Raw genomic sequence first — 15255 nt, forward strand, 5'->3', positions numbered from 1 at the left:
GCTATACATTTATTTCCGATAGGTACCAAGGGAAAATTGGTCAAAAATGTACATATTTTCAAATTGCTTTCACTTATTAAATTAGTACTGGGTAATCCAGTTGGCAAAATAATCGTTGTCACTAAGTGAGCCATATCAACTCTTCAGAATGAATTTCTGACACAAAATCAGATTAAAGAACTATCAGCTACTCTTCTAACCAAAGTTCCATGGACACATGGAAGCTGTCAACTGATGGTTCAGTTAAGAACAAATGTGTTACATAGTCATTACAACATATCAGAAAGTTGTGAAAATTAGACATGTTTCTCTGTTTTTCTGATGTTTTTTGAACAAGAACTTTTAACCTTAGAATTTCCAAAGAAGTTTGAATGAATACTAAAATAGCAATCGAGTAATTCCAAATTTCAAGAAGGGAATAGAGAAAAGTCAAAAATAATTTCATAAAGCTTACCTAGGATTAAAAAGGAAAATGTTATCTTGGGGAAATCTAGGCAAAATTCTAATAAAACGGTGATTGGGAACTGGATGCACTGAATGGGAAGTCCCATGGCTGGATGACAGACTCCATGAGGGCCCCACACCAGTGTTCTCTATCTCTGGGACAGCCCTTTCACCCAGCAACAGAGCCTGGCCCATCAAACAAACAAATCAAACAAAATTCTAATTAAAAAAATAAGACATTATTATGCTGAAAAATACAAATGTAAACATGAATAAACATACACTCCACATTCAAGCCCGTAATAAATTAACTAATCCTGAGAACAAAAACTAAATCATTTTAACCACAAACTTCATATTTTACTGAGACATACAAAACACTGAAAGAATTCATCACCAACAGGCCCACGCTTTAAGAAATATTGAAGGAAGTCATTTAGGCAAAAGAAAATAGATACCAGATGGAAACATGGATCTAAACAAAGGAATAAAGAACACTGGAATAGTAGCTAAGTGGGTAAATTATATGACTTTCTCTCTCATTATTTAAATATTTTTAAATGATAATTCAATGTTTAAATACATACAACAATGTGTTACAGATTTAATGTTAGAATATATGACACAAATAGCATAAAGGCTGGGAGAGGAGAAATGGAAATACTAATATAAATTACTTTAAAAATGTAAAGTGATATAATACCACTTGAACCTGAATATTCAACTTGTGATAAATTAGATGTGTATACTGTAAACCCAAAAGCACCCACAAAAATAACAACACAAAGGGTTATAGCTAACAGGTCAATAATAGGGATAAAATGGAATCACACTTATAATACTCAACCTTAAAATGGAAAAAAAGTGGAGGGAAGTATAGCTCAGTGGTAGAGCACATGCTTAGCACGCACAAGGTCCTGGGTTCAGTCCCCAGTTCCTCCATTAAAAAATAAATAAATAAATAAATAAATAAACCTAATTACCTCCCTCCAAAACAAAACAAAAGCAAAAACAAAGTCAAAAAAAAAAAGAAAAAGAAAAATGGAAAAAGAGAGAAAGAGAAAAGGGAACAAAAAACAGATGAAACAAATGGAAAATAAATAGCAAGATGATAGACTTACACCAAGCATATCAATAATCACATTAAATATAAATAACCCAAACATTCCAAAAACAGGCAGTTGACTGTCAGGTAGGATTTTTTAACAAACAAAACAAGAATCAACTTCATGCTGCCTACAAGAAAATACTTTCAACATTACTAGGAAAAAAGAAGGTCTTTTTATAATGATAAAAAGACCAATTCATCTAGAGGGCATGCCATCATAAATGTTTATGCTCTTAATAACAGAGCTTCAAACTATATGAAACAAAAACCGATAGAACTACATGGAGAGAGAGACAAACCCAATTATAGTCATAGATTTCCACATCTCTCAAAAATTAATAATAAGAGTAGATAGAAAATCAAGAAAGATATAGAATGCATCATCAGCACTATCAATTTGATTTAATTGACATTTACAGAATTCTTCCACAGCAGTGGAAAACATAATTTTTTCAATTGCACATGAAACATTTACTAAAACAGAGCATATTCGTGGCCACACACAAAAAAATTGTCAATAGATTTTAAAGGATTCAAGTCATACAAAGTATGTTGTCTCATCACAAAAGAAATTGTATTAGAAATTAATAACAGAAAGATCTCCTGAAAACCCTCAAATATTTGGAAACAAAATAACATACTTCTAAATCCATAGGTCAAAGAAGAAATCAAAAAGAAAACTGGAAAGTATTTTTAATGAAATAAAAATTAAAACATAATTTAGTGGGAAATTTATAGCACTAAACACTTATATTAGAAAAAAAGAAAAAAATACCAAATCACTGATCCAGCTTCCACCTTAAGGAATTAGGGAAGAAAAAAAAAAAAGCAAATGAAAACCAGAGCAAGTAGAAGGAAGAAAATAATTAATATGACAGAGGAAATAAAAGAAATCAAAAACATGAAAACAATAGAGAATATCAATGAAATTAATATACAAAGGTCAATTACATTTCTATATACTGGCAACGAGCAACTGGATATTGAAATCTGAAAAAATTTTACAATAGCATTAAAAACATAAAAAATACCTTGGGATAATTCTGACAAAATATGTGCAAGGCCTCTATACTAAAATCACTATATTGTACACCTATAATTTATATGATATTGTACAGAAACTATACTTCAATTTTAAAAAAGATACACTATTAAACACAAATATATTCTCAAAAAAAAAGAGTTAGACAAAAATATAATACTTTAGTTAAGTAGTCCTCTGTAAAAATAGAACCAAAAGTATCAGGATAGTAAAAAGAGTTGCTCAAAACCAATCTGTTAAAAAAAAAAAAAAAGACTACTGAGAGAAGTTAAAGGAAATCTAAATAAATGGAGACATATCTCATCATGGGTCAGAACACTTTACATTGTTAAGATGTCAATTCTCTAAAAATTGACTTATAAATTCAATGAAATCGCAATCAAAATCCTAGCAGGTGATACATGCTACATTAATGACTCTTGAACACATTATGCTAAGTGAAAGAAGACAGACACAAAAAGGCAAATATTGTGTGATTTCATTTACATGAAATGTCCGTAAGAGGCAAATTCAGAGAAAAAGAAAATAGATTAGTGGTTAGTAGGTGCTGATGGGAGAGCCCTGGGGAGTGATTGTTAATGGACACAAGGTTTAAAAGAAGCCTTGTGATGGAGGGGGTGATAGAAATATTCTGGAATCAAATAGAGGTGATGGTTGCACAGCTTACACACTTTAGAATGGCTAAAAGATGAATTGTACGTGATGTGAATTTTATCTCTATTTTTAAAAATCTACTTAATAAAATCCCAGCAGGCATATTTGTAGTAACTGACAAACAGATCCTAAAATTCATATGGAAATGAAAGATCTGACAGCCAAAACACCTTTAAAACACTAGAACAAAGTTAGAGGGCTAAGTCTTGATTTCAGTGCTTACCATAAAGGTATAGTATTCAAGACAGTGTAGTATTGAAGTAAAGATAGACAAATAAATCAACAGAACAGAGTAAAGAGTGCAGAAATAGATCCACACATAAATGAACAACAGCTTTTCAACAAAGGTGCAAAGACAATTTAGTGAAAAAAGGATCATCTTTTCCATAAATAGTGCTGGGAAAAATCAGATACCCACATACAAAAAAAATAATAATAATAAACTTCCATTCATACCTTGTACCATATGCAAAAATGTACTCAGTTGATCATTGACCTAAATGTAAAACCTATTAACTACAAAGCTTCTAGAAAATAACACAGGACAAAATCTTTCTGACCTTGGGATAGGCAGAAATTTCTTACATACAACACTAAAATCACAACTTTTAAAAGAAAAATGTTAATTAATTGGACTTTAAATTTAAAACTTCTGTTCTTTGAAGGATATTGCTAAGAGAATTAAAAGGCAAGACATGGATTGGGAGAAAATATTTGCAAAGTATATATTTAATAAAGGACTGGTATCAGAATATAAAGAACTCTCAAAGAAAAGAAGTTGAAGTAAAGGAGGGAAATTGAGAAGCAAAATGAGCCCTGGTAGTGGACTGGTATCAAGCACAGACTGCCCTAAGATACTGCTAGACTGGGGCCTTCCCCACAGTTTGGTTAAACGAGCCCATAAGTTACCCTTTCTGTCTTAGCTGGTTTGTGTAAGTTTCCTATTCCTTGTAACCAAACATGCATCTTTAATATGAGTCATTTAGAGGAATGGAATGACAGTCTAAGAGAGAGGAACCGGAAGAAGGAATGTAAGAATGATGTTCTTTAAGTGGTGAGAAACCAAAGATTCCATGTGGTCACAAGGAATTAGTAGTATATGGCCATGCACTAGGCTCTGAGTTCATACTTCAGTATCTATTAAAAAAATTTAAAGCACACATACTTCAACTCAAGAAATCAGCTGCTAGGTATCTGTCTTAGAGAAATGCAGGCACATGTACACAGGAGAAATGCATAAGGATATTCACTGCAACATCATTGTAATAATAAACAATTACAGACAACTGAACTGTCCATCAGAAGAGTATCAAACAATCCATCGTAGAGCCGTATCATGGAATACCTGGCAGCAGCTTAAAAGAGTAAGATGGATCTGTAACATACTGACATGGAAAAGAGCTCAGAAACAAGTTACAAGAAATGAGCAAACCGCATTCTTCAGCACATTTCTATTTTAAAAAATAAAACGTGCAAAGCAAACTTCTATATTTCTATCTGTGGACATGCATGTAGGTAAATGCATAAAAGAGAATTGGAAGGTTTCACCTGCAGCTGATAATTGAATTCATATCTAGGGAGGCGGTGGGCATTGGGAGGAATTAAAAGGAGCCTTTCAGTTTGACTGTTTTGTCTGAAGCTTTTACACATGAGTAAATTCCCTAGAACTTGTTTAACTAAAACAAGTGAAAAAGTATGAAGAATTTTTTAATGAGCATAAGTAGTGTACTAGCTATTATGGAAAATAAGCAAGGTCCCTAACAAATGGAAATGTCTAAACGTACACAATTTGTGGGTCAATAGATGAGGAGTCTAGGTGCAAACTTCTAATAATAAAATGAATACACAGTACTAAGAAAGAGAACTTTTTAGAAAGGTCAATTAGGATAAAAGGAACATAAAATGTTTTATATTTATGAATAGAATATCTGACTTTCTTTTTAAAATTTTTTTATTGAAGTATAGTCGGTTTACAATGTTGTGTTAATTTCTGGTATACAGCATAGTGATTCAGTTATACATAAATGTTCCTTTACAGAATATCTGACTACCTAATGGATTGTTTTTAAGACTGATTTCACCTACAGGTTTCTTGTTGGAAACTCGGTGCACTTTCCTATGGAAAAATGTTTAGATTTTCTAGTTAAGTTATGAAATCTATTGTATCCATGTTCTTTGATAGGAAGTATCAGAAATACCCTGAAAATGAAGGCAAAATTTATTGAACACTATGGAGAAGCTCACAGAATCTAAGAAGCTATGAAACTACAGCCCTCACAAAGAACAAGTACCAATCCTCACCAAAATATTAGCAAACAGAATCCAACAGCACATAAAAAAGATTATACATCATGACCAAGTGGGGTTCATCCCAGGGACACAAGGCTGGTTCAACATACGCAAATCAATCAATGTAATACATCACATCAACAAGAGAAAGGACAAAAACCACATGATCATCTCAATCGATGCAGAAAAAGCATTTGATAAAATTCAATACCCATTTATGATAAAAACTCTCACCAAACTGGGTATAGAGGGAACATATCTCAACATAATAAAAGCTCTATATGACAAACCTACAGTCAGCATAGTACTCAACAGTGAAAAACTCAAAAGCTTCCCACTAAAATCTGGGACAAGACAAGGCTACCCACTATCACCACTCCTATTCAACATAGTCTTGGAAGTCCTAGCCACAGCAATCAGGCAAGAGAGAGAAATAAAAGGAATCCAAATTGGAAAAGGAGAAGTAAAAGTGTCACTATATGCCAATGACATGTTACTATATATAGAAAACCCTAAAAGGTCCACACAAAAACTACTAGAGCTGATTGAAGAATTCAGCAAGGTAGCAGGTTACAAGATTAACGTTCAAAAATCAGTTGCATTTCTTTACACTAACGATGAATCAACAGAAAAAGAAAGTAAAGAAACAATCCCCTTTAAAATAGCACCCAAAGTAATAAAATACCCAGCAGTAAATCTAACCAAGGAGGTAAAAGAATTATACACAGAAAACTATAAACCATTGATGAAGGAAATTAAAGATGACTTTAAAAAATGGAAAGATATCCCATGCTCCTGGATTGGAAGAATCAATATTGTTAAAATGGTCACACTGCCCAAGGCAATCTATATATTTAATGCAATTCCTATCAAATCAAAGGACATATTTCACAGAACCAGAACAAATCATAATAAAATTTATACGGAACCACAAAAAACCTAGAATTGCCAAAGCATTACTGAAGAAAAAGAAAGAGGCTGGAGGAATAACTCTCCCAGACTTCAGATAATACTATAGAGCTACAGTCATCAAGACAGCATGGTATTGGTACAAAAACAGACATATAGACCAATGGAACAGAATAGAGAGCCCAGAAATGAATCCACAAACTTTTGGTCAACTAATGTTCACAAAGGAGGCAAGAATATACAATGGAATAAAGACAGTCTCTTCAGCAAATGGTGTTGGGAAAACTGGACAGCAGCATGTAAAACAATGAAGCTAGAACACACCCTTACACCATACACAAAAATAAACTCAAAATGGATCAAAGACTTAAACATAAGACAAGACACAATAAACCTCCTAGAAGAAAATATAGGCAAAACATTATTTCACATACATCTCAGAAATGTTCTCCTAGGACAGTCTACACAACCAATAGAAATATAAGCAAGAAGAAACAAATGGGACCTAATTAAACCTACAAGTTCTGCACAGCAAAGGAAACCCTAAGTAAAACAAAAAGACAACCTACGGAATGGGAGAAAATTTTTGCAAATGAAACCGACAAAGGCTTGATCTCCAGAATATATAAGCAGCTCATACAACTTAATAAGATAAAAACAAACAACCCAATGAAAAAATGGGCAGAAGATCTAAACAAGCAATTCTCCAAGGAAGACATACAAATGATCAATAAGCACATGAAAAAATGCTCAATATCACTAATTATCAGAGAAATGCAAATCAAAACTACGATGAGGTATCACCTCACACCAGTCAGAATGGCCATCATTCAAAAGTCCACAAATGACAAATGCTAGAGAGGCTGTGGAGAAAAGGGAACCCTCCTACACTGCTAGTGGGAATGCAGTTTGGTGCAGCCACTGTAGAAAACAGTATGGAGATTCCTCAAAAGACTGGGAATAGACTCACCATATGACCCAGTAATCCCGCTCCTGGGCATATATCCAGAAGGAAGCCTACTTCAAAATGACACCTGCACCTCAATGTGCATAGCAGCACTATTTACAATAGCCAAGACATGGAAACAGCCTAAATGTCCATCAACAGATGACTAGATAAAGAAGAAGTGGTATATTTATACAATGGAATACTACTCAGCCATAAAAACCGACAACATAACGCCATTTGCAGGAACATAGATGTTACTGGAGAATGTCATTCTAAGTGAAGTAAGCCAGAAAGAGAAAGAAAAATACCATATGAGATTGCTCATATGTGGAATCTAAAAAACCAAACCAAAACAAAACATAAATACAAAACAGAAACAGACTCATAGACATAGAATACAAACTTGTGGTTGCCAAGGGGGTGGGGGTGGGAAGGGACAGACTGGAATTTCAAAATGTAGAATAGATAAACAAGATTATACTGTATAGCTCAGGGAAATATATACAAGATCTTATGGTAACTCACAGCGAAAAAAAATGTGACAATGAATATACATATGTTCATGTATAACTGAAAAATTGTGCTCTACAATGGAATTTGACACAACATTGCAAAATGACTAAAACTCAATAAAAAATGGTAAAAAACAAACAAACAAACAAAAACAAAAAAAACCCAAAGAACATGTACCAGGGTGGCTCTCAGATCTAGGCTACTGATGGACATCTGAGCCGTCAGTCTTCCCTGGAAATCAGAATCTTGAATCACATGATACAAGAATACAAAAGCATTGGCAAGTCCTTGAGTCTGTCTATTTCAGCCTCCTAGATACCCGAAACAGCCTGTTCAGGTCCTGGGAATTCTGAGGGTCTGAAGACTTTCTGAGCTGACATTCCAGCTGTGTTACTTACTAACCATGTGATTTTGAACAACTTACTTAACCCTAACTATCTTCATCTGTAAACACAGGGATAAAACCATAGCTAGCTCTGAGAGTTTTTGAGAGGCTTAAGTTATTTAATACATCTAAAATTATAAGCCTAGAGAATGTATTCAATTAACATTGGCTACTATTAGCACATTTACATATTAACATTGGCTATTATTTCCTATTCACAAAGAGAACTACATCAAAATGTTAAGCATTCAAAATAGTGAATGTATGAAGGTTATCTTCTCTCCATTTACAACGTTTCTCTAATGACACTGTTTTACTCAAATTGCAAAAAGAAATATATTTTAATCTCTGAGTTACAATAATCTGATGACTAGAATTATAGTAGTAGCTGCTACTCAAATTAGATATTTTTATTATCAATCAACTATGCTTAGATGTTTTTAGTAAAGTTTAAGAATTACAGTGTGAAATATTACCCATGGAAATTAAAAAATCTTTTGCCTCCAAAGAAAAAGATAATACAGTTCTTTAACTGGAACTGTCTTAGCTCAATACAGTCAAGTGAATTTCTTGTTCCTTTGTGTATATCATTGTTTGCCTCTTTTTTTTCATATGTTCGTTATTCATGATGGTCTTGTTTTGGTCTTGAACAAATAAACAGTAGAATATTTTAAAATACTGAACTGTCTGTCCTGGCAAGAAATACATCCCAAATGACTAAAACCAAAAGGTCACAAGATGTTTCCCCTCATTTTGTCATTTGATCTTAGATATGCTGCTTTCAAAACACAAGTTACAATAAGTAGCTATTTAGAGACAAGACAGCCCAAATCTATCATTTAAAAGAGGAAATAAGTGGTGAGGACATTGCATTCTTAAACTAGAACTTCTGAACTGAAAACTTTTTGTTTGCTTAAAATAATTCCACATGACAAAGAATCATTAAGAGAAAAATCTCCAAATCAGTGGTGGCAGACATTCTAAGCTGGCTCCCTCAGCACCTGTTCCACCACCTTTCCATCCGACTTCCTCTACTAGGATGCAGGTTAGAAAGGGAGATATTTGCTTTCCTACCTTTCTTGGATAGAAGTCGGGTGGCCACGTGATCCAGTTCTGGCCAATACAGTGTCAGTGGAAGCCTCTGCTTGAGGTTTCTAGAAAAGCTTTTTAAAAGACTGGGCTGGCAACTTCCTCTACACCTTGTCCTTTCTTCTTCCTCCTTCTTTTCCACTTGTAACTAACATGATGCCTGAAGTGAAGCTATCTTTCACTCATGAGAACGAGAGCCACATGAAGGCTTTGCTAAGCCCCCATCCCAGCTCTGGAAACTTGCTCCCAGATATCTTGTTGCTTGAAGCAAATAAATCCCTTATATGTTTAAGCTTCTCTTTCTTGCCTTTTCAGTTGCTTGCAGGTAAGCAACTTTATACCTGATAATAGTAATACACCAAGGAAGACAGACTTTGACATTAGTAATTTATTTTTCCAGAGACAATAAAGGACCTAAGAAAAGATGTTTTATCAAATTGCACTAGGAACGCCTGAGAAACTTGATTTACATGATGTGCAATGTGAATTTTGTGTTCCTGAGCTCATTACCAGAATCAACTTAATGAAAATAACAAGTAAAGTTAACATTTAAAAATTTTTCATTTTCATATGAAAAAGAATACATTTATATGTATGACTGAAATATTATGCTGTACACCAGAAACTGACACATCGTAACTGACTATACTTCAATTTTAAAAAAAACTTTTTAAATACAAAATTTTAATCTTCATAGAAATGCATTTATAAAGAGAATATCAGTAAAATTCTGGCATGTGGATATACATTACAATCAGTCTTTGCAGTTATATTTTCCTAAAGAAGTTAAAAACATTCTTCACTACTAAGTTGAAGTATCACAACATAACAATTACATTATATTTTTCATTCTGGGACTGGGGTCAGGTAGAGGAAGTAAGTTGGGGCAACTCTCAGAATCAAACAGAGTTGTCTGAGCTGCACCACTCCCTTCCCCTAGTCCCTACCATAAGATGATGTGAATTTTGGAGACAACCAAAATTCTTTTTGTCTAACTTTTATAATCAAAATGTAATTTGTCTAACTTTTATAATCAAAATGACGTAAGTGGCCAGAGAAAATTTCTGCTATCTAGATGAGGTCAGTCCCCTCAATAGGAAAGAGAGTTCTGAGCTCTAGGCGAGGTTTAGCTGCCATGAACGTCTCAGCGTCCACCTGTGGGGTGTACACTTGAACACCTCTGGAGACCAACCTGATTAGAGTTTTCATCCCGCTTGGATTAAGTTTGAGATTGGTCATTACATGTATAATTCAGGGCACAGAGTTCCACTGGAGTCAGTCAGGGACGACCTCGCAGAGGAAGAAATGCATGGAGAAAAAAAGGACCTTGTAAGTCCACCCCCGCCCCCACACCATCGCATTTGAGCCAGAGCTGCTGTGCTTTAGGTCCTTCTACATAAGGGGCTTTGGAGTAAGTTTTCATTTATAGCAAGTTTACATTGCTTAAAAAAAAATAACTGGGTTAAGGTATATCCTAGTGGCAGTTACAAATGCAAATATAATACTTGGGAGAGTCATTTAATTAATTAATCATCAGAACCATCCATTCATCAGCATCCCCATACACATTAAAATTCAGCTGAATTAGTAAATTAGAGCAGTGAAACAGTCCAGAACTATTCATTTGACCCTCAGGTTGCTAATTCATCAATTACATTAAATAAAAATTAGTGTAATCCATGAACCTATGTTCACATCCCAACAAGTGTTGAACCAATCAGTCACTTAACAGTTTCATAAATGTGGGCAAGTTAACTTCTCTAGTCTGTTATAATGAAGCTACCACCTCACCAGGTGTTAGGAGTGGATGTGAAGCACCTAGAAGCACAGAAAACCTCTGATTCCATGTACCCTGAGTACCTAGTGCTGTCAACTTCTGGAGCAATGGAATATTAATCAGATATGTTTCCAAATTCTGCATTTAGCTCTGCTGAAGTCTTCTGGACCTCTCTCAACACTTACTGCTATACTTAGAACAACTATTTTAGGGACAATATTTTTTTATTAGCAAATCTGAGCCTGTAGCCAGTTTTTATTGCTATCCTGCCTCACCATAGTATAGGGTCTCTAGAGAGATAGGACACTGAGCTCTTTCGAGGGAAATGCAAATGCGCTATTTCTATGACTAGAGTTTCTGCCTGATATTTCTCTCCTACACTGTGAGCTGGGCCAGACAAGACAGAAACCACAAGTATGTCCTCCCTCTAGGCCCAGAGCAGAGCCAGACCATCTTTTCTCCTAAGCTCCGAGCTCTGAGAGTGAAGTCACAGATCAAGAAGAAAGCAAACCCTCTTAAAGTTCCGCAGAGGGAGAGGGAAGATGACTCAGCGTCCGAGAAAGAGTATGTGGATGCCTTTGTTCCTCCAGAATCGCAGCCCCATTGTGTTCCTCACGCCTTTGATGTGTCCTTTACTGGCGGCCAGAGTGAGATTAGTTAGGCTGGGGGGTGGAGGACTTGTGGTCAACACGTGCTTTCAAGGCCTACTCTAGTTTCAGCTCCCTCAAAACCACAGCATCCACGTTCACCCTTTCCTCCTCTGGAGCCCTGTACCGCTCACTCTTCCATCCCTTGCTCTCATTTGACAGCTTTTATTTTTATGTAAATAGCTTTTCTCCTTAGGTAGATTATAAATTCTTTGAGGACAGGATGAAAAGATTAGCGGCAGATTGTCAAAACAACAAGCTCTAGATAAATGTTTGTAATTGATAATCAAGGAAAGAACCCTCTAATTTGGGAAAAGTATTTGATGAAAGAGAAAACTTCTGCCTGGGTGAGAAGGCATTTGGAAGCCTTCCTCTAAATCAAGAAATGTCAAAGTAGAATGTCTGGAGGCTTCACCAGACTCGGAAAGTGTGCTTAGAAGCACGAGAAAAACAAGGCACCACCAGAAGAGGAGGTGGATTTGGAGGCGAGGAGGAAGGTCAGCACTGCAGCCACAGCAGGGAAAACCACAGAGAGAAATTCCAGCCTGGAGAAGTCAACGTGTCCACTAAAGCCCAAGACTGGGGAGCATCTAGGGGGCAGACCCACATTTGAACCACTCCTCGGGGCCTCTTATGTGGCACTGGGGAATACCCACTGTAGGACTTGAGACCACTGCGATTTGTCTATTGCAAAACATATGTACATAGCTGTTATTTATCACCAAATAAAACTTGGTTTTACTACACTGCAATTGTTGAACTTGCGAGTGGAGTTCATGCCAGTTTACTGCACCAGCAAATGGATGGTTTTCTTGGGTTTTGGCTCATGCCAAAGAACATGATTTTGGACTCAACAAAACTCTGCCATTTAATCTTTCTGAGCCTAGTTTCCTCTTTTCGGAAATGAGAATATTTCTCATCTTAACAAGTCTTTGCTCCTAGCACCTTACCAAGCATAGAGGAGACATTTCGTGAATATTAGTTTCCTTCCTTTCTTTACGCCATAAGCATATCTGGCAAGATGATTATAACTTGAGACATTAGTGCCTGTTTAAGCTATAATAAATGTTTCCTGTAAGAAAGCAAAGGAAACAGCCTGAACTTTCAGAATCACTGAAAAAAACCCAAGAAGGCATTTCATTACTTCAGTCTTGTTCTTCTCTTAAGTAGGTGACATGTTATAAAAAGCAAACTGTCTTTCAATTAAGCTCTTTTTGTTCCATGATGCGTTCAATTTTCATAAAATCAACTTGAGGAATTAGTCTACTTCCTTCTGAGAAGGAAATACTCTTTCAAGGAGGACTTACTCTTTTTACTACCTTTCTCATGCATTATGGTCCTTTAATATCTATAGCATACATGATTTTAATTTTAAATGCTTTTCACAAGTAATTTAAAATGGCATTTTCACTGGCTGACACTTACAAGCTTGAAAATTAACAGACTTTTCCTGGATTGGTACATATTTTAACTATCCATGTAGATACTCTTCTAAGGACCCTTAGCACATCCAAGTGATATGTAAATAAATAATTTGTAAAACAAACCTAAGAAAAACCACAACCAACAATTTGTATTAGTCCTAAAAAAAGCAAACACAAACTTAACTTATCACCTTTCTACACATAACATTATGAACACCTTTTTTGGTATAGTTAACAGACTGATGAAGTTGGAGGACATAAATTATATATAAATAATTATATTAAAAAAGAAAATGTCCATTCATGTACACGTTACTACCTATTGATCAGTAATAATCATTAGTAAATAAGAAAGCAATGTACTTCAAGCAACAAGAATTTACTGAGCATACCTTAGGTGCCCAGCACTGTGTCAGGGCCTACAAATCTGGCTGTGAATGAGACCCCTTAAGTCTTACTAGTTACACTGTATATATTTAAGGATACATCAAAGAATAAAATCATGTACATTTTAATTTTTTTAGCGTGTTAAAATACAAAATTAAATCTTAATGTATTTTAAAATATTAATTTCATCATAAAAATAAATCCACAAAGAAGCCAGAACGTTGAGCCAAAATGGAAACTCAGCTGTAACAGCAACTGGATTTATGGCCATTAAGCTATCTGGAAACTATTCTCTTCCCTTAAAATCCAAACTAGCTATAGAAAGCCCTCTCACTCCCACAGGGCATGTTAGCAGTAGAATTTGAGATCAGAGGGCTGGAGTTGTAGAGACTGAGTTCGGACAAAGTGAAGCCATATGTACTAGATTGGATTATTGTTCACAATTCTTCCCTCATCCCTCAGCCATGTAAACCTACAGCACGCTAGAGCAGATAGGTGTATTTCCTAACTCTGTTGATGCACCACGTTGCTTGCTCTGGTCAATGGGATGTCAGTGAATAGGACGTGCACAAAGGACTTAAATGTCTCTACGTTTTTTGGCTCAGTCTTTAGCACTCCTCTGATTGCCATAAAGAGGCATGTGTCAGCTAGCTGCTGCCCTTTGGTCTGGGTCCTGGAGTAAGGTACACAGGTAGTTCTACACTTGACCTAAAGCCAAGAGCCAAGACCAGCTAACCTGCAGCCTAATGCAGAGCCTCCTCTGCTAACCTGCAGGCCTGTGAGCAAGAATATAAATGCTTCAAGTTATAGGCCATGGGGTTTTTGAGATCTTTGCAGGATTTGGGGAGCAATAAGTAACTAATACACCATTCCTGGTTAAAACAAGTAGCACAAGTACAGATTACAGTAGCAGGGGGACTTCATGCAACTGTAGACAAAGAGGCCTAACAAATTGTGCATTAGTTTAAAATCCCTAACAGAAGTAACAGACCACACCAATGAAGGGGATCATAGGATTCAAGTGGGAGCCAGTGGATGGTGCAGAAAAAGGGCCACAAATGAATGAAGCCAGACTAGACCTCATAGGCTAGCCTACATCCTGAGAGCTTGCATGTCCCAAAGGCTGACACAGTCACTACAGGTGAATCTGTCTCCTGTTGAAAATACAAAGCTTTATTTTCCATTCATGGTTGAAAAATATTTTCATAGATCAAAGACTTTGGCTTAAGTAATTTAATAAAATAAGGCTTTAATTTGATATCTATATGATTTGAAAGTCAAGCACAATGATGTTCTTCTTTGTTTTAGCAACTGAGAAAAGAGTCTGACTTATTAAGTAAATTAAACATCTGTACCAAGGGAAGACTGAATCACAACAAGCTCTGTGAATGAAGGTTTTGCAATAGTTCGAATAGAGAAAAGCAATGAAGAAACGATTCATGACATAGCACACACCTTATGTGTAGGACACAGAGGTGCCCAGAACTCAAAACAACCCACAACGTATTAGCCAATGCCACAGTCACGTTGGGAAAGAAATTTCATTTCAGTAAAACAACAATGTCTATAACGTTGTTGATTTGAACTTTTCTGGTTTGGCAATTAAGTTGGCATCTCATTTTAAACTTTGTTTTGTTG

This window comes from Vicugna pacos, chromosome 8, assembly GCF_048564905.1.
Source record: "Vicugna pacos chromosome 8, VicPac4, whole genome shotgun sequence".
NCBI classification, from domain to species: Eukaryota; Metazoa; Chordata; class Mammalia; order Artiodactyla; family Camelidae; genus Vicugna; species Vicugna pacos.